General features: G+C 48.6%; 1 protein-coding gene across 1 annotated transcript in view; it reads right to left on the bottom strand.

Annotated features, from left to right (window-relative positions):
* Positions 1 to 24621, bottom strand: part of LOC147614965 (uncharacterized) — a 59514-nt gene that overhangs the window by 21944 nt on the left and 12949 nt on the right. The gene's annotated exons all lie outside the window — the stretch shown is intronic.

Here is a 24621-nt window from a genome sequence, read left to right as displayed (position 1 = left end):
CTGGGTGTGCAATAAGTACAATGAGTGGTGGAGGGGATGGAGCTCTATTACTAGGAGAATGCAAAGCTATATGCATGGAGTATACAAGCTAGCTCCATCCTGTACCACACTGGGGGTATAAAATGGTATACATCAATGAAGGGGGTGTCCACAGCTCCCTGAAGAACATGCCTAGGTGTGCTCTGAAGCGAGCCAATCGCTACGCACCCTCTCTGTGAAACTGAGCTCTGATCTCTGTCATCTCTCTCTGGTATAGGCGTGGTGTCCGAAAGCCAGGTGTCCTCTGTCTCCTGCGGGCTGTGAGTGTCTGGATAGTAATTCCCTGTCGTGTAGGGGCTGGGAGTGGGATGGATCTCTGAAAAAATGTAGTAATCTGTGTCTGTCGTCCCCCCTCTAGAGCTGTCTGAGCCTGTAATGATGTCTCTCTGTGGCGCTGTATGTCTAGAATGAATCTCCTAAATCAACTCCATCTCCGCCTCCCCGTGTAATGAAGTCAGCCACCTCATCAATGTATAACCCAAATAGCGTGGGGGAAAATGGGCATCCTTGCTTCACACCAATGGTGCTAGCAATAGTCTCGGACATACCTCCTGGACATCTGACTCGCCCAAAAACCTGCTCATATAATGCATAGATGCCCCATGACTGCAGGCGCTGAAAGAGCCTCTCTCATGGTACAGTGTCAAATGCCTTGCAGAAATCCACAAAGCAGCAATATAGCTTTCTCTTCCTCACTCTGGTCAGTGTAGAGAGCTCTCCTGAAGCCTGCCTGCCGCCCTGATGAGCGTAAACCTGCTCGCTCAGCATATAAGCTAAGCTCTTGCTCCAACACTGCACCATAGAGTTTGGCCAGCACGTGGCCAACCATAACCATCTTGTAGTTGCTCGGATCGAGCATCTCCCCTGTTTTGTGAATCGGCACAATGGTGTGCATCGTCCACTCCGCAGGCAAACCCTCTGCTTGCCCTGTTAAACAGGTGTGCAAGAAAAGGAGCCAAAGAATCTACTGCATATATGAGATGCTCACCCTGTAGGCCCACATGGTCGGCGGCCTGTCCATGCTGTAGGCGGCGGATAGCTTCCTGTACCATCGAGTGGGTAAAGAAGCTAGCTGTGGTAGGTTGAGGCTCCTGTGGCTGAGGTATAGGTGGCTGCTGTGGGGCGTGGTATAGGCCCTCTGCATATGTGTGCCATGTCTGTGGGTCTGCAATAGGTGTCGGTGTCCGGGGCTCTCTGAAGTGCCACCATGAGACAGGGCTATCTCTACTCATGAAGAAATGAAAGATCTCTAGCTCCTGTATCTCTGCGAAGGCCCGCCTTTAGCGGCGAGTAAGTCTCCTCATCTCTCTCCTCGACTCCTGCTCTGTGATGGCTCCCAAGGCTCTCTGTATGCGGAGCCGTGAGTATAGGGCTCTGCACTCGTCATCATACCATCTGTTCTGGGGCATAGTCCCAGATCTCGCAGGCTCTCCTGAGTGGACACGATGTGGGAAGCTCTGTAATGCAGCCGTGTGTAGGAGTGATGCCAGCTAGGCTGTAATGGTATCCATAGGTGCCAGGGGATCCATGAGTAGGAGCCCATCCTCTACTCTGCCAGTGTATATGTCTGCCATGTCATGTGTGAAGTAGATGGTAGTGTGTGGCGTCGGTATGTGGGGGGCTGGTGATACTTGTGATCCGGCTAGTGAAAATGCCAAGTATGTATGATCTGCCCCAATAGGACGATGTGGAATGGAGAATGAGGTGACAAGCTGTGATGCTTCCAAAGACCCCATAATGTAGTCTACCACCGTGCCTCCGGTCCGTGTATGACCCCCATGTGGGAAGCATGTCAGCCCTCCTGATCTCGGCCACTGTAGCATCCCGTTATAAATAACCAGACGATGCCTGGCTCCCAACTCTAGTAAGTGGTTCCCATAATGTCCTCTGTCTGATCCAGTGTCCTCTGATGCCCGACCAGACGCTATCTCCTCTGGATCCACAGGGTGGAGGATCTCCATGTCATCATAGTCATACACCTCACACTGTCTGCTCTGTGTGTGGGCATTGAAGTCGCCCGTAAGAAATACTTCCCCTAGTGTAGAATAATGCATAATCTCCTCTGACAGACAAGTGTATGGCGAGGCTCCTGTCTCCTCCTCCTGTGGCATGTCCTCTGTAATGACATAGGAGGATCCTGATGGAGAAAAGTAACATAGAGCTATGTATATAACCCTGTCCTGTGAGAGTTGTAAGCTGATCCACATGTATCTGGCCTCTGGATCCTGTGCTACCACTCTCAGTCTCCCCTGTAGCTCCCGTCTGAAACGAACAGCTACTCCCCCCGACCCTCTCAAGGTACCCTGGCGTGTGGTCCTCCTGTATGCTGACTCCCACTGGAATCCCTCTACTCGAGGTAGCCCTCTCTCTGGGCTCTGATGTGTCTCTGTCAAAAGTATGATGTCTCTCCCCACCATAACATGCTCCAGTCGTCGAGGCTGCACCCATAGTGAAGCATTACAGTTCCATACTGCCATGTGTATCTCTGTCACTGGCCTGGTCTGTGTCCCATAGGCCCCAAACCGCTAATCCATGGGCCAGCCATCAATGATGACCCGACCATCTCGTTAGAAGGCCTTCTTGCCTTCTCTCCTCGCGTGTAAGACTCGTGGCATGCAAGCTCTCCTATGCTCAAGCTGCATCCTCGTGAGATCATCATCCAAGAAAATAGGAGCTCCCTGTAAACCTCGTAGTATGACCCTCTTCCTCATGAAGGTGACCCTCTCCGTCTCTCCTGCAAACTGTAGGATGAGAGAAGAAAGACTGATTGGCCCCTTGTTCATCACCCATCCAAAGAGATAAGGTGTGTACAAACACACACCCCCTAGTCATGTGTAGGCCTGCCTCGTCTTTCACACATGGTCGGCCCTCCAGCAACCTGGTCACCCAGCCATCCCGCTCTACGGCAACACCGACTCTCCGACCGCTAGACGTCTCACCCCTGAACCCCACCAGCCCACGCTGGTCATACTCCAATGCACCCGGACTCCGCTAGTGGTCGAGCCATAAGCATATTACACGCTATGTAACATTACTCTTTCGTCCGCGAAAACAAACTGGCGAAATCTTTGGGTAAGCGTACTTAATCGTTCCCATGTTGAGGCCTCCTGAGTCCTCCGACCTATCCTTTCACTTAACAAGTGCCTCTCCATACACGTTATGCCTCGTGTTCCAATTTCCAAACTCAAGAAACTTTTCTGGTTCGTGTGGAAGTGATGGAGGTTCTATGAATTCAACGAAAACCTCGGGACTAACCACGTTATCCTGTTGATCCACAGTTTTTCATAGTCTACTAAAATGAAAAATTGGATGCACTTGAGAGCTCTCCGGCAACTTGAGTTTGTAAGCCACACTACCAATCCTTTTAAGGATAGTGAATGGACCACAATATACCTCGGTAAAGTTTTTGACACTTTCCCGTTTTGAGAGTCTCCGACTTTGCGGAGACTTTCAAAAAGACTCGATCACCTTTTTCAATGAAAAAGGTTACCTGCCTGCGGTTTTTATCCACATAAGCCTTCACACGATCTTGTGCGCTACGAACGCTATCCCATGCTACTTTGAGCATATCCTGGATAAAATCTCGCACGAGTTGCATCTTCTCCTTCTCTAGCCCTACGGCCATAGGAGATCTAGGCTGAAATCCATACATCAACATAAAGGGACTAAATCCAATTGCCAAATGTTTGGAACTATTACAAGAAAACTCCAAATGTAGCAGATACTATCACAAATAGGTAGGGGACTCGGAACGGTAATAGACGATGTACACTTCAAATATCAAACAGAGCATGAAAAACACAGTGGAAGAACCATATAAATATAAAAACACCGCATTGAGCCAGAACGGCCGGCTCCCCATAGGAACTTCTTTATTCACACAGAAGTTTTTACAAGATACCAAGGTGCGGGTGCAAACAGCACCGGATTTTCCTACAAAGCATTTGAAACCGGCCTTCAGAAACCTGACGAGTGGTGGAACAAACACTCGCACACAAAACACTTCATCACCCATGAGAACCTAGAAAAGGAAAACAAACATAGAATGCTCCTGCAAATAGTACAAGGATGCCGATTGGCCCCAAAACGCAGTGGCACCCCTTGCGGTATTTCTGTACTTGATCAAAAATGAGTACAAAGCACAACTTGTCGAATCCTTTACCAATAGGATCCCTTTTAGCTTTTCACCCACGGCTTCCAAATAAAAACTCTCGTTATCACAGCAAACCATTCCATAGAGAAGGCACACCTGTACGACACCTTCCTGCTTGAAAAGGTCTTCTCCATCTCAACCATGGATCCCACGAACCCTTTCCCAAACAGCAATAGGGCTGTACCAAACCATATGTCCTTCCTACAATCACAGCTTGCATGTAACCTCGAGAAAACTAGAACCTGTTCACATGAATCCAAAGACATGCTTTCCACACGAAACCAAAGACCTCTATCCATAAACCATAGTCTTGTATCCTCGATACCAAAGTCCTGTTCCTTCTCAACAGACCAATGTCCTGTTTTCATGACAAATAAATCCACATATGCACCATCCAATCACGATGCCAAAAACCCATAGACCCGCTTCCATCATGCTAGTCTAAGCCTGTCCAGTCTGGCTGTGAGATGCCTCAGTGATGCGGTCTGCTCCATGCTGCAGAAAACCTGCCCGCCTGGCTGTCACATACAAGTAGCCTGCTTCACGACCACCAGTACCTGGACAAATTCACTGTTGTGTGTCCATCCTCTGCACCGCCTTCCCACTCCTCGCGTCCACCTGGCTGCCCAACTAGCTGTCCGCCTAACTGACGCTTGCCTGGCTGTCCACCTATCTGGTCGCTGGTCGCTGGCAGCCCGTGCACATAGCATGTTAGGTGTCATGTTGCTGGCAGCAATCCATCTAGCTGTAGCCATGCGCTCAGCCCCCTTGTCAGCGCCCAGCAGCAACACGGCGGCAGCAGCAGCAATAACGCCCGGCAACGGCGGCAGCGGCAGCACTCGATAGCGACAGCAGCAGCTCTTGGCGACGGCGGCAGCAGCAGCAGCTCCTGGCGACGGCGGCAGCAGTAGCACCCTAGGGGATACACTTGCGTAAACCATCCGGCCACCCCTGAAGATCCATACAGCGACCACCACACGGCCACCTTCATGCTCGCCACCCTTCACCTTTTAAAGAGGTGATGCGTTTTTTTTCTCAAAAACGCCAAAAGTAAAGTTTAAGAAAACACATGCTTTTCAAAATAAATAATAATATTTTTAGCCATCAAAGGTTTAAAAACCTTATAACCTTATAAATCTCTTTTTGTCCCCTTTCACACTTGGGCTAGCCACACTTATGAGTTTTCTTTTCACATTCAAACTGATGCCTGTCCACACTGTCCATCCCGTGCCCGTGCCCGTGCCCGTGCCCACCTGCTTGTTGTCCAGAGGGAAAAACACAGGGTCGTAACAGCATTAGCACAAATCTTGTCCAGATAATCTATCTAGTGCCAAGATACAAACATCTCTAGGAGCTGTCCAAAACTGTCCCAAAACAGTCCCCAAAAATCAGCTCATAAACCATCCTTAAATCAGCCTGGTACGGAGCCAAAAGCTGCCCCAAACTCCGTGCCAAATCAGCCCCAAAACTGGGCCTCAAATCAACCCCCGAAGAAAACCTCAAACGTGTCCCAAAAATAGCTCCATAAAAACAGCCAAAAATAGCCCTTTGTTGTGGAAACTTGTACCGCCTTCTGTACGGCTGCAGCACCACTGTATGGCTGTTGTACCATGCATACAATCAGCGTAGAGAGAAGACGGGGTGTTGTACAGCCTCTGTAAGGCTTGCGCAAGAGGGAAGACAGGGCTATATGCTGTACAGCCAGTGCAACAGAGAAGAGAGATAAAATCTGCAGTTGGCTAGCCCTGTTAGCATCTATGGAGGAAGTCGACCAGCCCTGTAGCATCTTTGGAACAAGTCGGCCAGCAGAGAGGAGAGAAAATCTCCTGGAGGGATGCGCATGATGATGAAATAGCCCAAACCTACTTTAATAGAGTCAACTAGCTCTATTTTTGAAGTGCTTTTCCCCTTTTTGGCTAAAAGTGGCTGAACCAACCCAAAATATCCACTTTATGCTTTCCTTGGCTTGTACTCCAAGTTTTGGCCCAAAAATAACTGAACTTGCCCAAATATATCAACTTTTATGCTTTTCCTCGCTTGATGCCCAAGTTTCATCTAGGCGCCTCCTTTTGTCCACCTGTCCAAGCCCAAAAACAATAATATGTCCAGCCATCATTAATGATAAGTGAACACACCAACTTATAAATATTATAAGTCACTTTGATGAATAAAATCCCATGCTACTCATGCCGTATGGCCATCTTTTTGGCCAAACCATGCCAGTAAAATGCTCTAGCTTTCTTCTGTGGAAAATCCTCGTTCACACCTTGGTTCCACTCAGTGTGTGAAACACTGGTCAAGACTCGTGAAGGGACCAAATGGTGACATCCCCTCCGTCTTATAAAGACGTCCACAACTGTATAAACCTGATACCACTAACATATCCTTCAAGTATAGTAGATGCATTGCCAATCCATAATATTTCAGCCATAAATCCACATCCATGATCCGAAGTCAGATACATGTGTGGCCAGACCAGAAACGCTGATGTGCTGAATGTCAAGCGAGGAGGATGAAGCTATGTTGTGTAGAGCCCGGTAGAAGCAGCAGCAACAGCAACATATGGTACCGGATATGTGCAATGAAGTGGTACACAAAAGAGAATGACAAGGCTAAGCTATATATACTGAGGGGAGCTGCTAGTCGGTTAGCCTAAAAGTTGTAGGTGAGCAGCCAAGACAAAAATCTCCAAAAAAGACCAAAAAATACCCAGAAAAATCCCCTTTCAGGGTTGGGAAAAATATTGTTTTCACACACCCCCTCTCAGTCCAAAAAGGGGACCATGAGAGAAGATGATGGATTCCAGGGTCCCACATTGACACATTCGCAGAAGGAATGTATCCCCCTCTGGAAACAAAATCTGATAAAGTCAAAGTGGGCAATCGTGATGGAAAAGGTGATGAAGATGAGTGGATGTACATGGTTGATCGTCTCCCAAAGCAAGATCTTGAACAGGACTCTCCACTAAGTAAGAAGCCCCATTCCCTGTGTGGTCCAGATTAGAGTTTGGAGAATCAACTTCGGGTGAGAAGAATTGGTCCTCCGGGAGTGCGGGTAGACGATCCATGTTGTGTGCTCTCGAGGTCTTCAATCCCTTTGCTCACGATAGCTCTAATACCATGTAAGGGCAAAAGGACAACATGTACGAGAGATCAGAGCAAAACAACACAACATGAAATAAGTGAGTGAGTCTATATATATAATGGTGAGTGAACATATGTACAAGAGCCCTCTGATGTGAGGTGACTCTGAGTAGAAAGACCAATGCAGAAGCAGAGATGATGTCGGAGCTAAAGCACGGCTGGTGACGAAGGCTCGAGTAGATGTGAGGCAAAGCACTCTGAGAGGTGGTCGATGTCGAAGGCTCCCGTCGGTGGATGCAGAGGCACTCTAAGGTGGTAGTGGCAGCGGAAGATGAGGTGATGCAGGCTCTGGTGACAAGAATGCTATTGCACCTGAGGTGGTAGATGAAGAGCAAAGTGGGCTGCCGTCGCGAGTGGTGGTGGTGGTGGTGGAGCAAGCTCTGATGATGACAAGGGTGCTGCAAGACTTGAAGGGTGCACACTATAGTGACAAGGGTGCTGCATACCTAAAGAGTGGTGAGGAGCAGAGAGGGCTGCCGTCCCAAGTGGTGCAAGCTCTAGTAACAAGGGTGATGTGTACCTGAAGGGTAGTGACGAGCAGAGAGGGCTGCCGTCCCGAGTGGTGCAAGCTCTGGTGACACGGGTGCTGCATACCTGAGTGGTGAGGAGCAGAGAGGGCTGCCGTCTGGAGTGGTGCAAGCTCTGGTGACACGGGTGCTACGTACCTAAAGTGACGTCAAGCTCTGTCTTCTGCCCCTCCCCCCTTTTTTGTCTTCCGCCCTTCCCCCCTCTTCCCCTCCCCGCTCCGTTTTCGTGCAGCTTGGTTCTTGCAGGACCCTCCGTCTTCGCTTCGCCCTCGACTCAGCTTTAGACTCTGATGGAGGTTCCTCCCGCCCCACCTCAGAGGGACTCTTCCGCAGCCCCCTCGCCTGCCCCTGAGGATACCCCCATCAGGCTCTCTTTTTCGCCAGAAGAGGAAGCGAGCCTCGCCGCAGAGGTGGAACGCCTCCAGGCACACTCCACCATTTGCCGTATAGTTGGCACTCGCCCCAGCAGAGGGGAGATCATGGATCTTCTCCAGGCCCGCCTTCTTGCAGATGTGGGCAAGATCCTGGACGTTCAGTTACTGGGCCGCGGACACTACCAGATTGAGTTCGAGACAGCCCAGAGCATGGCCCAGGTCCTAGCCATGAGTCCCCTTGACATCGGGGGCGCTCGGGCCTTCTTCAGACATTGGCAGCATGGTTTCGACCCAGCAGCGGCCGAGCAGGGAGAGCGCCTATTCCATGTCACAGTTTGCTTTCCTGGACTTCGCCGCGAGTACCTTCCGCTCCTCTCTAGGATAGGATCATTGGTGGGCTCAGTGCTTGAGACCGGTCCCACAGCAGCTTCAGTGGTGGCTAGAGCAGCTGGCCGTCAGAGTTTTGGTTCCTGACATCTCCTCCCTTCCGAAGGTCATTCAGTTACCTAGGATAGGGGGGGGCATGGATCGATCAAAGAGTGGAGTTTTCGGGGCTCCCGAACCAGTGTTTTATATGCAGGCAGGTCGGCCACCTGGCCAAGGCCTGCCCTCGCAGGAGACCCCGACCTTCACCGCAGCAGCAGCAGACCTCCGATGGCCCGCCCACAGATGCGGCTCGGCAGGCAGCCTCCGGGACACCTACTCAGCCCACAGAGACCTCTGATTGGCAGCCTGGACAAGGGCGCGGTAGAGGGAGACAGCCACAGCAGCATGCCCAGAGACCGACGCAGCAGCAGACACAGCCTCAGCATCACTGGGTTCCAGTGAGGAACAGCTTTGCTCCCCTCCAGGAGGAGACCCCAGCGCAGACTGAGGATCAGGAGATACCAGCACCCCCCCCCCCCTTCACCTCCACCCCCCCTCCCCCGTCCCCCCCTCCCGCCTCGCTTCCACCCTCGTCTCCTCCCGTTCCCGCTCCCGCATTTCCAGTGTCTCCTTCCCCACCCCCTTCTCCCCCCCCTCCTCCCCCTCCGCTCGCCTCAGCTCCCCGGGAGGCACTGGCAGTGCCCTGGCGCTCACCTGCAGTCCGGCGAGCACTGAGCACCGACCTTGCTCGTGCACCGCAGAGGAGACCTACCATGCCAATTCATGCTTCACGGATATCCTCTATCCGCAATTGGCTGAGTAGTCTCGACACTAGACAGCGCTCGGACTCTTTCGACTACTCCTTTACACGCCTTTTTGGAGCGAAGGGCCCCCATGAGCCAGCACCCATCAGAGTTCATGTGGTGATACCTCCGGCCCGAGGGGAGGAGGCACTTCATTCAGCAGCGACCTTCTCCTTCCCTCTTTGCGGCACTAGTGACCGGGAGTGGACTATGGATCTCGCTCTTAGTATTTTGCAGACACAGGCAGTTGAGTTTTCTCACCATGTGAGCGATTTGGAGATGACAGACGTGATAGGCCAACTCTGGGAGTTGGCACATTTCTTTGATACCGGGAGTGCGGATGCCTCCGGGAATCGACATTTGGTGGTTCGCATAGTGGCAGACCTAGCGCAAGACCCTGGCTATGTATGCATACATGAGGTTTCTCTCTCCGACCGGGAGGCAGTCACTATGGGACACAGCCACTGGCGCCTGGTCCGAGACTCTTGCAGCACACCGGGTGGGCAGATTCGTAGCCGCTCGGATGGGGATTACTCTCCATCCAAGCCGCTTGCGAAGGCCCGCCGTATGGCTCAGACAACCTCCACCTCAACAGGTCATCCATGAGGATCATCTCATGGAATGTACAGGGCCTTAGCGGTGCACACTATGTAGTATGTACGCTATCGTGGGTGGCTGCTTGAGGCAGGAGCTTCAGAGATGCCTGGTTGGGGGCAGTATTGATATTCTGATGATGCAGGAGCACCATTTGAGTGAGAGCAAGATTCGGAGATATGGTTCGGTGATGCCTGGTAGATGGGACATATTTTGGTCTGCAGGTTTTGGCCCTTGGGTTTGGCGCAAGACAGTGGCTTTTTGGATCAGTAGCGCTCCCGCTCCGGCATGGAGCCCAGACCCAGGTTTTAGATGGATTCCTCCTGGCACAGCAGTGCGGTATCTGGGATGCCAAATTGGACTTGATTTGTCACCTGAGCAACAGATCGCCCCGCTTCTTCTGAGCATTCGGAAGAAGCTTTTATATTGGAGTACAGCTCGGCTATCCTTGGCTGGGAGGGTGGTGGTGACAAATCAGGTGCTTTTAGCGACTATGTGGTATATCACGTCTTACTGGATTTTCTCGAGCTCTTCCATCAGCCAGGTACAGAGGCTGATCGGGAACTTTCTTTGGTCTAGGCGGGATGGTCAGCCGGCCTGGGCTAAGGTTGTTTGGGCAGTTATTACTCTTCCGCTGGCCCACGGGGGCTTGGGCATTATAGATCCAGCTGATCAGAGTAGAGCCTTGTTGGGGAAGTTTATTGTTCGGGGGCTGCTTCCAAGTGATGAGCCTTGGAAGGAGCTTCTTTTTCAGCGGCTGCAGGCTAGAGCTCCCCCAGCAGGGGGCACTTGGGCACCAGAGATTCAGTGGATCTTCACAGAGATGAGGAGGACAGGCCTCAGTAGAGGATGGGAGGACAGATTTGCCTTGAGTATCCTGCGAGCTTGGGAGTTGCTGAGACCGGGGCTTTCTCAGAGACCTCCCACTTGTGATGAGGAGCGGGCCAAACAGCCGCTCATCTGGAGCCCCGCAGTACGCACAACACGGTCATATGCTAGGTTATGGGCCTCGTCTAGCCTGGGGACCATTGGCGGCAGGCCCAGCACGCAGTTTTGGAGATTGGCAGGCCTTTTGCAGTCTCCCAGAGGAGATCCAGGCGGAGAGGCCGAGTCACTTCAAAGGGGGGCTGATTATGAGGGATGACATTCAGGAGGCACTCACTGAGGAGTGGTTCACGCCTTTCGAGCCAGCGGCCCCACGGTGGAAGGGAGCCTTTACACAGTTGGAGATCCTGATTGCTGTCAGAGCTTGCACTGAGATGCCTCTACTATGAGATACAGGATGAGGGCAGACTTCAGAGAGTGGAGGCGGAGTCGCCTTTGGTTGCAGAGTGCATCTTTCAGAGGATACGGATAGTGGCCGCCGCTTCTCGGAAGTGGCATATTGATCCAGACCCTCAGATGTGGACTCTGATTGGCGAATATGGGCATATGCTTCGCGCCCCTTGGCCCGGCTCCAGTGGAACCCTGGCGAGTACAAGTGGCATGATCCTTATGCGTCCCTCGAGGCCACAGAGATCACCTTTTTTCAGTACACTGTTCGGTTGGGGAGGCATATTTTGACTGCGAGGAGGATGGTCTCTCCAGCTGCATCGAAGCATTGGCGGCTACAGGGACTCTCACAGGCGTTCCTGGAGGATTTTTGGACCAAGCTCTGGGCTAGCAGACAGGCACGCAGGATCTCGGCTTTCCAGTGGCTGGTTGCCCACAGGGGCTCTGCAGTTGGCACCTGGCTTGTCTACAATGGCCTTCCGCCAGCCTGCGTCCGATGCGGCCACCCATTGGAGACACAGAGACATTGCCTATGGGACTATCCACAGGCGCAACAGATTTGGCTGAGGATGTTGCGCATTTTGGCCCCCCTCTCTCCAGAGGGCATGTATACGTGGGGAGCCGCTGCTTGGTCGACTTCGTCAGGGCCAGCTTTGGGATACAAGACAGAGCAGGACAACCAGGCCATCAGATTCATTGGGGGCCAGCCTCGCCTTGTTCCTGCACCGGATTTCTCGACAGCCGACGGGACACAAGAGAGGGATTTACGATGGGAGCTCCTCAGCAGCCTCACCATATGGTTCACCTGGAGAGCCCGTTGTTTCAGGGCCTTTGAGGGGAGACTAGAGCCACCAGCAGAGACTGTTCGAATATCTGGCAGGAGTTGATTCACACCCTGCGAGGACAATATGACCGCATCCAGGGCGACTCGGATCCAGCGATCTTGCGGCGCCAGGCCTTCCACACCACTTGGCACAGCGGCCCTTTCTATACTCTACACGCGGGTACCCCCCGTTGGCACTACAGGCCACCTGTTTGGATTTTCCCCCCTCCTATTGTATGATATAGCCTCTCAGTTTATTTGTACTTTTCTGCACCTAGGGAGAGTCTCCCTAGCTGCCTTGATTGGTCTCTGCTCTGCCTTCTTATGAGCAGGAGAGGGTTTGTAGTCCATTGGGCTTTCTAATAACTAATGAAAGGATCTTTTCATGGGAAAAAAAAAAGGTTGCTGTCTCACGGTGTGGCCTGTAGCAGAGGGTGGGCTGCTGTCCCGATGTGTGGCCAGACCAGAAACGCTATGTGCTGAATGTCAGGCAAGGAGGATAAAGCTATGTTGTGTAGAGCCCAGCATAAACAGCAGCAACAGCAACATATGATACCTGATATGTGCAATGAAGTGGTACACAGAAGAGAATGATGAGGCTAAGCTATATATATACCGAGGAGAGCTGCTGGTCGGTCAGCCTAAAAGCTGTAGGCCAGCAGCCAAGACAAAAAATCCCCAAAAAAGACCAAAAAATACCCCAAAAAATCCCCTTTTTAGGGCTGGGAAAAATATTGTTTTCACACAGACCCTATTTCCATGTGTCCATCATCCTCTCCATGTGTCCGGGCATGAGTTCTATCATGTGAAAAGAGCTTGGAGGACCAAATAGTTACAAATGCAGAGGCACTCCAAGGTGGTAGTGGGCAGCGGAAGGTGAAGTGATGCAGACTCTGGGGACAAGGGTGTTGCGGTACCTGAAGGGTGATGAAGAGCAAAGAGGGCAGCCATCCCGAGTGCTGCAGGCTCTGGTGACGAGGGTGCTGCAATACCTGAGTGGTGGTGAGGAGCAAAGAGGGCTGCCATCCCAGGTGGTGGAAGTGGTGCAAGCTCTGGTGACAAGGGTGCTGCAATACCTGAGTGCGAGAAAGGAGCAGAGGGCTGCCGTCACGATGATGTGAGATGGTGAGCAAAGAGGGTTGTTGTCCCAAGGAGAACTGTAGAAGAAAAACGCTTATGTACTAGCAAAGAGCGGGCTGCTGTCCCAAGATATGTACTAACGATAAAACAATGATGTGCTGTAATGTAGTAGAGAGTAGGTGTGAGCTGATGTAAAATGCTCGTATGTTCTGTGTAGCAGAGAGGGCTGCTGTCCCATGAGCTGAGGCAAAAAGGCTGATGTGCTCTATGTAGCAGAGAGGGCTGCTGTCCCATGAGCTGAGGTAACAACGCCGGTGTTACCTCAGCCGATGTAAAATGCTCGTATGTTCTGTGTAGCAGAGAGGGCTGCTGTCCCATGAGCTGAGGCAAAAAGGCTGATGTGCTCTATGTAGCAGAGAGGGCTGCTGTCCCATGAGCTGAGGTAACAACGCCGGTGTGCTCTATGTGGCAGAGAGGGCTGCTGTCCCATAAGCTGAGGTAAAAAACACTGGTGTGCTCTATGTAGCAGAGAGAGCTGCTGTCCCATAAGCTGAGGTAAAAACGTTGGTGTGCTCTATGTAGCAAAGAGCTGATGATGATGATGATGATGATGCAGATGTAGTGCAGGGCCCAGCAGCAGCAACACTGGCAGATGTGGTACCTTATGTGGTCTATGAAGTGGTAGAACTGCTGAATGGTCAATCTATGCTATATATAGTAAGGGGGCTGCTGGTTGGCCCAGTGCAAGGGGCAGTCAGCCAGCAGCAAGACCCAAAAAACAAGAATAAAACCTAATAAATCCAGTAAAATCCGTTTTTTAGGGCTGGCAAAATGCCATTTTTACACACTAACAGCCACTTGCAAAACCAAGCATTCGAAGTCCAGTTCTTGTCGAGTGTCCCTTCACAAGGTTCCAAGGTGCCGGAGAACCCTTGTATTTGGATAATCTCCCATTCCCAAAGCTTGTAAGCAATATCCACGGGCACGACTAGTGACAAATGGTGTCCGTTTCTATAGGAATCCTCAAAAGGGACTTAACTAACGGGTCTTTCCCTAACATAGGAAACCATTTGTCATATGCGGAAGCTCTAGGAGTCTTCTTTCAGCCCCAAACACCATCTTGGAACATGCTGATGCAAAACGCATGCAGAAGAGAGAGAAGAGAGAGAGAGATAGCTATTCAGTATATTCATATAGTACAAAAAGGTAGTACAGATCTTGCAGCTGTGTAACCTAATCTATGCCTAAATCTATGACTCAGTCCTGGCTGGACTTAATGAGATCTTCAATGAGCAACATGTGCCTTAAATAGGCCTTGGGAAGTCCTAGTGGACTGGCCCACTGCTGGTCGGCCAGGTCCTAGACATATATTCCCAAAAATACTGCAGCCGACAGGTGTCTCCTTCCAACGCTGGCCGACAACCTTCTAGAGTCCTCCACAAGTCTTTCCCTGCCCACTCAAGCAGCACATGCTCCAAAATCAGGTTCTTCTCCGGTTCTTTAACTTGTTGCCCTTTACGATTAGCTTGGAGATCAGCCTTGCACATGACATCCCCCTTTGCTAAACTCGATGACCGGATTCCAATCTCTGTCCTTGGATGATTGTCAGCATCCCATTGTCTATTCACAGAGTCCCAAACCTGTCATCCTTCCCTTCCTAGCAACCTTTTCACTGAAAACGCTGCCCGGTCTCCAAATCCACTCTTAACTCTCATGAAGATCTTTGCATCTGTTCCATCCTGTCCCCTTTCCATTCCTGCCTTGTCCCTGAACACTTTCTCTGGACTTCTTTCTTGAGTATTGAGTCTCGCACTCTCACTCCATCCCTTGGAGGATCATCCTCCCCTGGAACCGTTGCCTGAAAGCCTTTCCATGTGTGCCCCAAGTGGCACCCAACTCACAGGCCTACCATTCCCTTGGATTTTGTGGAATACCACCAACCAACCTCCTTGGAACGTGTTCCTTTCCTTGGGCCTCGTACATGTGCACTTTCCTGTACCTTGGACCTGCACACCTTCATCTCGGATTGAATCAGTGTTTAGCCTTTATGGGCCTGATGCTGAAACAATGTTGCCTGGTCCCCACACCACCACAAGATCAAGACATGGGCAATGGTTTCATCCACGCACGATGAAGTAAGGGCGGGTGGGACATGGGCAACAACAATATCTCAGAACCAACCTGAAGCTCTGATACCAATGTCACATGCGGAAGCTCTAGGAGTCTTCCTTTAGCCCTAAACACCATCTTGGAACATGCTGATGCAAAATGCATGCAGAAGAGAGAGAAGCCGAGTATTCAGTATATTCATATAGTACAAAACGGTAGTACAGATCTATGCTTAAATCTATGACTCAGTCTTGGCTGGACTGAATGAGATCTACAAAGAGCAACATGCACCTTAGATGGGCCTTGGGAAGTCCTAGTGGACTAGCCAACTGCTGGTCGGCTAGGTCCTGGACACACATTCCCAAAAATACTACAGCCGACAGGTGTCTCCTTCCAGCGTTGGCCGACAACCTTCTAGTGTCCTCCACAAGTCTTTCCCTACCTACCCAAGCAGCACATGCTCCAAAATCAAGTTCTTTATCTTGTTGCCCTTCAAGATTAGCTTTGACATCAGCCCTACACATGTCTTGCACATGACACCATTCCCACCACATATGCCTACATGATTAAGATTTAGTAGCAAGTCCTCACCAAGTTCTTAAAAAGGGATTACATTTTAAAGCAAGTAAGAACTTAAATTTACCATAAGATGCAACAACATTATAAAAAGATCAAATTAATACAAGATACCCGAACGCAAGATACATATACAACATTTATTTACGATAGCATGCTCTACTACAGTTGGGCCTTCTTCTGGCCATCCTCCCCCTCTGCTTGGATCTAGCTTCCTTCTCCAATGTCCTCTTGATATGGTTTTTTTCCAACGTGGCAAAGCTGCGCAATGTCCAGGTGTAGAAGTCAAGAGAGAATCACCCAGAGACCTTCCCACTATTAGACACTACATTAACGTGCTCAAGACTTCAGCATTCTCTATTTCATTGTACATTATATTATTTATATTATCTTTGTGAAAAGTTCCAATTATGTATTGCATGAGTCAATAATCTTTGTGGGGCTAATCCTTTCACAATATGCATTAAAATGAAGCCACAAAACCACTTCATAAACACTTACTAGAGAACATGCACACAAGGGCGCCAAGAAGACTGTCTTTTTTCAAAGCCACACACCAGTTGGTGTCCAATTGTAGAAGTCAAGAGAGAGCCACCCAAAGTCCTTGCATTTTAGCTTCCTCACACTATTAAATGCTACATTAATGTGCTAAAGCCTTCACCTTTTTATAAAGCTCTTTTTTTGGCTCGAAACTATGAGCCCATTGTGCTCAAGAATACCGAGCAAGGACTACGTCATTCTCTTCAAAACAAGACCCAGACCTCCACTTTAGACATGTAGAGACATTTTTGAAAAGGCCATCTTCACAAGCTTCTCCAACGAAGTATCTCTAGGGTGGTAACTGTTAGAAGTCATCTCCTGTCTTTATGTTGACACCAGGGCCTTTGTTGTGGGTGTGCCCGCCCTTGTAGGTGTTTTCTCATTTTTCCTCACTCCCCGTATTTTTTTCCCATTTTTCCCTATTTTTCTGTGGCTTGGGTGGCGGCCGACTGCATTTGGACATGCTGCTGCTGGTTGATTATGATGCTTCAGGTCCACGACCTCCCACATGAGCTGGCCAACACCCTGTTGCTGGCCGATTGGTGATCATGGCTGGTCATGGAGGTTCAGGCCCTGTCGGCTGCCCTACAGCAAGCCGACAGCTGTTTGGGGGCCATAAAAAATGGCCCCACAACCCCTTGCCACTGTTGTATCATTCCGGGATCTTCTTTGTGTATATAGAGCAGAGTTCAACGCCTCTCTCTCTCTCTCTCTTGTGCTGTTGTTTTCTGCATTGCGTTTGCTCGTGTTCCCAGATCTGGTCATCATCTCCGTTGCACATTCTATCATGGTATCAGAGCCCGGGCGTGTGTGGTCCTGGGCGGCTCAGGCGTGTGTGGTCCTGGGCGACCCCCTTGTGCCTCGGTGGCTTGCGGAGCTCGAATCGAGGGAGGGTGTTGGAAGGTTGGCGATTTCGAGCTTGTGATCTATGACTAGAAGGTGCCTTGGATTATCCCATAAGTGGAAGCATGGGAAGTTGATGTCACGTGCATGCCACGTGGACATGCTTCTTCTGATCAGGACAGGCAATAGGACAGGGTCAGACACCTTTTTAGGGCTGAGTGGGACCAAGAGGACTGTAACCAGTGACCAGCACCAGTGGATGAGAAGGCGTGGACCAGGCAACAGCCTGACATCTCTTGCATTTTTATCCGGTTGTTTGTGCATCAAGCATCTAGTGGGAGTGATGCGTTTTCTTACGAGTGATGATCTGGCCACAGAGGCTTCCGCATGTGACATTGGTATCACAACGCCAGCACTCAATAGGATTTCCAATACTCCAAGAGCAGTCCCAAGAGAAGGTGCATAGTCCGAGGCAGGGAACACAGCGAAGGGTAGATCTCCAAAGGAGGATGGTCGGTGTTCAGCAAAGCCATAGGGAAAAGGCAGTCCATGGGTGGATGCCAAAGGGCATACCGGTGAGCCCATAGGAATACTGGTTCCAAGGGATGGTAGTCATTCAAGGGTGGAGCGACGATGCCAGTGATCAGCCTCAAGGAAGGACACCAAGACCCCGTGTTCAAGGAAAAGGGCATGAAGGCAGGGGGACTCAGTGGATCAAGATGCAAGTTCTTCAAGCGGAGCAATCACGGAGGATAGCGATGTTTCCAAGTCAAGTCAAGTTGCCAGACGTCCAAGGATGACAGTGAGGAGACACGGCAGGGAATGAGGGATGATGACAGTCATCCAAAGAGGCAGGTTGGATCCCCGTCATCAAGTTTAGCAAGGGGGGATGTCACGTGCATGCCACGTGGACATGCTTCTTCTGATCAGGACAGGGTCAGACACCTTTTTAGGACTGAGTGGGACCAAGAGGACTGTAGCCAGTGACCAGCACCAGTGGATGAGAAGGCGTGGACCAGGCGGTAGCCTGACAAGGCTGTGAAGGGCAGCATGGAGCTTTCATTAGTGCACCCAGCAGTCGGTAGGCAGCCAGCAGCAACCCGACAGGAGGAAAACGCCCAGAAGTGCTGGTCGGCAACATTAAATGCTGGTCAGCCAGGTTTGGTCCAGTCGGCCAGATTATAAGGGCCTATATAAAGAGGGCCAGATCTCTTAGTCAGTCATTCAAGTTCCCACTTGGGACTTGGGTCATAGGTAGGAGTACAAGTGACCTTTTTTCAAGGGAAGCTAAGCTTCCAACATGGCATTGTAACAGACAAGTATATTAATAAGATTTTGAGTAGGTTAGGTCACTGCTTTCTCTCTTGCGTTTTTATCCAAATGGTTCACTCTTGCTTTCACACTATGTACATATTGGATTGGTGTCCATGGCTTATGGAATGTGCCTATGCATGTGATTGACACATGTCATGCTGTATAGTTGGATATGATATTCCGCTGGGACTTGATTTTATCATGCCCGGAATATCTGGAGGACTTGGCTTTCCGCTGGGACTTGTGCCTTTGTGTACATGCCCGGAAACGCCTGGAGCATTGGCTTTCCACTGGGTCTGGTATCGCATATACTTGCCTAGAAATGCCTGGTCTTATATGGTTTCATGAACGGAAATTGCTCATGCCAATGTTGCATTGCATAGCATCTTTATGTGCTTGCCTGCAAATGAAATTGCATGCTGTTTTCATGCCTGCATGGCCTATGTGTAGTTCCGGGCTAGGGGACGCCCGCCCGTGAACCGTGCGTGTGAAACTGTCTGCTGACATGGTTGTGTGGCATGTGAACAGGTGGTAAGTATTACCCAATCTAGGCTCAAATAGCCCTTAGAACTTAGCCAATATTTATAAGTGAGTGCATTCCCACTTCATTAAAGTTTGGGCACCCAAAAGTCACTTATAAATTATGACCGCTTCCAAGTTCACACTCACTGAAGTCCCGCGGCAGACAAGACTCAATGTCCAGGACCTGATCCTCCCCTTTTACTCATAAATGGGCATCTCCCCATGTCCCTTCACCTGATTGGACCCCAATTCACTTACTTATTAAGAGAAAGAAAATTCGTGTTTTCTCTTCATGAAGATTTTTGGAGGCTGAAAACTCTGTTTTTCCACCATTTCTCTCCATTTCCAAGCTCTCCATAGCCATACCCAACTTGCTAGGGTGTTTTCCAAGCTTCCAAGAGTGTTTCCAAGTGCTAATCACTCTCCTACTCACTCCCAATGACTGAAATTCAGCAAAACAGCTCTCATTTTTGCAGTAATTTCTGGTCTTTTTGCTGAAAACCCTAATTTCAGCCTTCCTTTCTCAAGTTGAACCATAGGGGAAGCTTTCCCAAGGTTCCCTTCATCCTCTTGAAGACTTTTGTCGCGAAGGATTGCGGCAAATCGAAGATATCAACACTCCAAAAGCTTCCAACGCGAAGGCTTCCGCTTGCAACAACTCCTATGAAGACTCGTAAGCTAATTGGACAATGTGTTGTCGTTACTTATTCAGTAGAAGGACAGGACTCCTTGTTTAGCCGCCCTGTGTAGTATTTCTCTTGTCCTATGACCTTGCTTGGTAGAACATAGAGCCAATGGTAGAGAATATGGGCACTGAAGTCAGGCCGGGCATCAAGGCAGCTCCTTGGTGATCTACATCGACATACCATTGTTTTCTAAATGCTGAATTTCATATGCATTGGCATGGAGGATTTGGCAATGGATACCCGTGAAGCTATGTATTGAATTTCTCCAATATCTATTCATCTTTGCATTTTGCATAGTTCTTAAGGCATGCGCTTCTTCCGTATGTTACATTAATATTAGAGCCTAGTGGAAGTCCTACAGGTACCAAATTAGTGCAAATTTGGAAAATCCATAGTAGATTGCTTTTGGTCAAAACAAGAAAACGCAGCCAAATGGTTCTTCAACATCAAGTAACCGGATGGTGCCAAAATGAGGGCAGCCATGGGATATAGAGTGGCGAGCCCCCATGTGGGTATCATGGGGTATGAAGCCCCATGATGCTCAGCCCAACAGCCATGGTACAAGGATAAGGGGAGGAACAAGGAGTTGCAACTTTCCAAGAAGGGATCTGGCTCTTAGCTCAAGAAAGGTACAAGTTTTCCGCCCCAATAGGGGACAAGAAGAACAAGTGAACATTTCTCAACACATAACACAACATTAGAGATTGGAGCAATCCAAGGTTGCAGCAGCAGATTTTCAAGACAAGATCCACGTGGTCAAGAGTGCCTCAAGTTTTGGAAGTAGAATGCCAAGGAAGGAGTTCACATGCAATTAAGGGAATTATGTCATTCATCCAAGATCAGTTGGATTCCCGTCATCAAGCTTCATAGAAGGGGATGTCACATGCACAACATGTGGACATGATTAATTTTAGGCTGTGCACCTTTTTGGGACAATAAATAGCCATGGTATTTTACCTAAGGTAGTTAGAAAATGCTGGAGGACATAACCTGGAATTTTGGCATTTTACTAGTATCTTAGCACTTATGTGAGGATTACTGTTACTAATTAGTATTTCATCCTAATTATCTATGTATTTAAGACTGAAACTGAAAGTAGACTCGAGAGACTTGAGCACAGATGTTTGATTGATTGATTGAATGAAACTGTGATACAACAGGCTCCTTATATAGGAGTCCAAGAGACAAGAATGAAAAGACACATCCCATGACCAATAGTCGTGACTCTAGGCGAAGAGACACATCCTTTGGACGAATAGCTGCAACCATTGGGTGAAGAGTTGCAACCATAGAGCAAAGGGGTGTGACCAGTCGTCGAAGGAGTGTAGCTCTTGATAAAGAGGCATGTCTCTAGAGCGAAGAGTCGTGACCATCCGAGTGTAGGGGTCCTCTGTAATCATGTCACTTCAGTATCTGCAACCATGAGGAGACTGTGTATAATGAACTAAGTCACAATCGTGACATTCTCTCCCATTTAAAATAAAACCCATGTGATTAAATGAGTCTGTCGTCTGCCAAAGAATTCTTGGAGGAGTTGAGGATATTGTTGCATTTCTTCATCTGTCTGCCAAGTAGAATCTGACTCATCCAAGTCCATTCACTTAACAAGAAATTCTGTAGTAATCTTCCGTCTTGTTTCTTTCTGACGAACATCAAGAATCTTCTCAGGAACAAGAATAATGTGATCATCTTCAATCTCAGGAACATAAGAAGATAACTCTGGAATAGATGAATCTCCTTGTATGTATTCCTTGAGCCAAGAGATGTGAAATGTCGGATGAATTTTTCCCCAAGATGGTGGAAGATCCAACTTATAACTGACAACTGAAATCTTCTTTATAACTTTAAATGGACCATAGAAACGCGGTCGCAACTTCGGAAAGACTCACTTTACTGTCTTATATCGATGCGGTGCAACATAAAGCAAAACCAAGTCACCTTCTTGAAACTCAGTATACCTTCTGTGCTTATTCGCATACTTCTGATACTTCTGCTGAACATGAACCAGTCTGTCTCGAACTTGCACAAGAAAATCTTGCATTTCTTGAACCAACTGATCTGCTAATGCCACCTTGTGTTGAAGAACAAAGTTTGTAGGCACAAGCGGAGTGTGACCATATGCTGCTTGAAAAGGAGTCATTCCAGTGACTGAATGCGGAGAATTATTGTAAGCAAACTCCACAAGAGGCAAGTATTCTTCCCAAGAAGCTAATCTTGTCTGAATATAATGTCTAAACATTTCTTCCAAAATTTGATTTACTCTTTCTGTCTGTCCATCTGTCTGAGGATGATAAGCAGAACTGAACAAGAGATTCGTACCAAGAGATTTGAATAAGGAAGTCCAAAAATGTCCAGTAAACTTTGGATCTCTGTCTAAAACAATAGATCTTGGCAATCCATGAATTCCGAAAATATGCTGTACGAACAACGCTGCAAGATCTAGAGCAAAAACTGTCTTCTTGCAAGGAATAAAATGTGCCATTTTTGAAAACCGATCAACCACTACTAAAATTTGAGCATTGCCTTTCTGCGAACGCGGCAAAGTAGTGATGAAATCCATGCTTATGCTTTCCCATCTTTCCTGAGGAACTGGCAAAGGCTGAAGCAATCCTTGAGGAAGTTGTCGTGAAGCTTTCATAATTTGACAAGAGTGACAAGCTTTAACAAACTTAATAACATCCTGTTGCATCTGAGGCCAAAAGTATGTTGCTGATAACAGACGATATGTCTTGTTAATTCCAGGATGAGCTGCAAAGGGTACTTCATGATGCTCTTGAATAAGGAGTTTCCGCAAACATGCATTGTGAGGAACACAAATGCGATCTAAGTAATAAAGTAAATCATCTGCAATTGTATATGCGGCAAACATATTCATTTCTGCAACAGTAGGATGAAGAGATTTGAGAGCTCGAAAGACATCTCCAAAGTCTCTATCTGTCAAATACTCATGCTTAAAACACGCAGGAATCTCCATCTGCACATTTGAGATAGCAAAGTTCGTAGCTGGAGGCATGCGGCTCAAAGCATCTGCTACCACATTCTGTAATCCAGGAACATAGAGTATCGCCATGTGAAAATTCGCCAAAAATTCAACCCATCGTCCTTGACGAGGATTCATCACTGGCTGAGTAAAGATGTAAGTCAAAGACTGATGATCTGTGTTAACCACTGAATCTGCACCAAGAAGATAATGCTTCCGCGTTCTATAAGCATGAACAATTGCCAAAAATTCCTTGTCATAAACGGGATATCGCATTTGAATAGCCGAAAATTTATGACTATCAAAAGCAATAACACGATCATTCTGCATAAGAACGCCTCCAGATGCTCTATCCGAAGCATCTGTCATGACATGAAACAGCTAAGTTGGATCCGCAATAGCCAAAACAGGAGTAGTTGTCAACGCATGCTTAAGATCATTAAAGGACTTTTCAGCTTCAAGTGACCAGTGTAATTTATCTAACTTTGTAAGGGCCGTCAAAGGAGCAGCAATATCTGAGAACTTGTGAACCTTGGTGTGGTAAAAATTTGCTAATCCCAAGAAAGATCGCACATCTGAAATTGTAAGTGACAAAGGCCAATCAACAATGACCTTTATCTTCTTGGGATCAATTGCAATACCATGTCCAGAGATGATGTGTCCAAGATATTCCACATGATCTTTGAAAAATTGACTCTTCTTGTTGATGTACAAGACATTCGTACGGAGTACTTCGAAGACAATCTGCAAATGCTGCTTGTGATCTGCTAAAGTCTTATTGAAGACCAAAATGTCATCCAGATAAACGATGACAAACTTATCCAAGTAAGGACCAAAGATGTCATTCATCAAAGTCATGAAAGTAGCTGGGGCATTGGTTAACCCAAAAGGAATGACCAAAAATTCATAATGTCCATACTTTGTTCTGAAAGCTGTCTTATACTCATCTCCAATTCGAATCCTGATTTGATGATAGCCTGACTTCAGATCAATCTTCGAAAATACCTTCGCACCAAGCAACTGATCAAAGAGCTCATCGATACGAGGCAAGGGAAACTTATTCTTGATTGTCTGCTTATTAAGGGCACGATAATCAATGCAAAGTCGCATAGATCCATGTTGGGTTTTATGCTGTGTATGCACCCAGAGGAGTGCTAGTGATCATCAGTAGATTACTGGGACACTTTTTACTTCAGTTAGTGGAGGTTTTTACCCCCAGTTTAGTTCAGTTTCACTTATATGCAGTTTATACGCGTTTTGGTCCACCCGGCACATTTTATGGCCGGACATGTGAACACTTATCTTTAGGGTCACTATTATGTGGCTATTGTACTTCACTTTGATCATTAAGCATATACTGAAGTCGTGTTCTCTCTCTCTCTTGGTTTTCCATGCCTGCTTGAAGCTTGTGTAAACCCTAACCCTAACACTTCATTGCCTTCATTTGGTATCAGAGCAGTGAAGGCTTGCCATTGCAGTACACAGCAGCCTTCAGTTTCTGTCCAGCCCGTACATAAGTACTTGTCCGTACCAGTTCGCCGTACAACTCTGCTGCCCGTACTGTTCCAGCTCTGCGCAGCAGATAGGTGCTTCCGTACAGTCAGCGCCGCCTTACTGTACCTGCCCGTACACCTGTGCGCCGCCTGCAAATAGTCGCCTGCAGCCTGCCGTAACTGTTCGCAGCCGTCAGCATCTGTACCTGGTCGCCTTAGTGTACTCAGTCGACTGCTGCAACAGGCGTCGACTTGCTTCCGTACTGTCAGCGCACGTGTATCAGCTTCGATAGACTGCGCCTGTCAGCGCTGATGTACCTGCTACGTACGTCCGTGCCTGTCAACGCCAACTGTCACCTGCGCAGAGAACCGTGCAACATTCAG

Source organism: Cibotium barometz, chromosome 41, assembly GCF_041138505.1.
Source record: "Cibotium barometz isolate CiBa-2024 chromosome 41, ASM4113850v1, whole genome shotgun sequence".
NCBI lineage: Eukaryota > Viridiplantae > Streptophyta > Polypodiopsida > Cyatheales > Cibotiaceae > Cibotium > Cibotium barometz.
The sequence above is the reverse complement of the archived record's forward strand: the minus strand, read 5'-3'. Positions and strand labels throughout refer to the sequence as shown.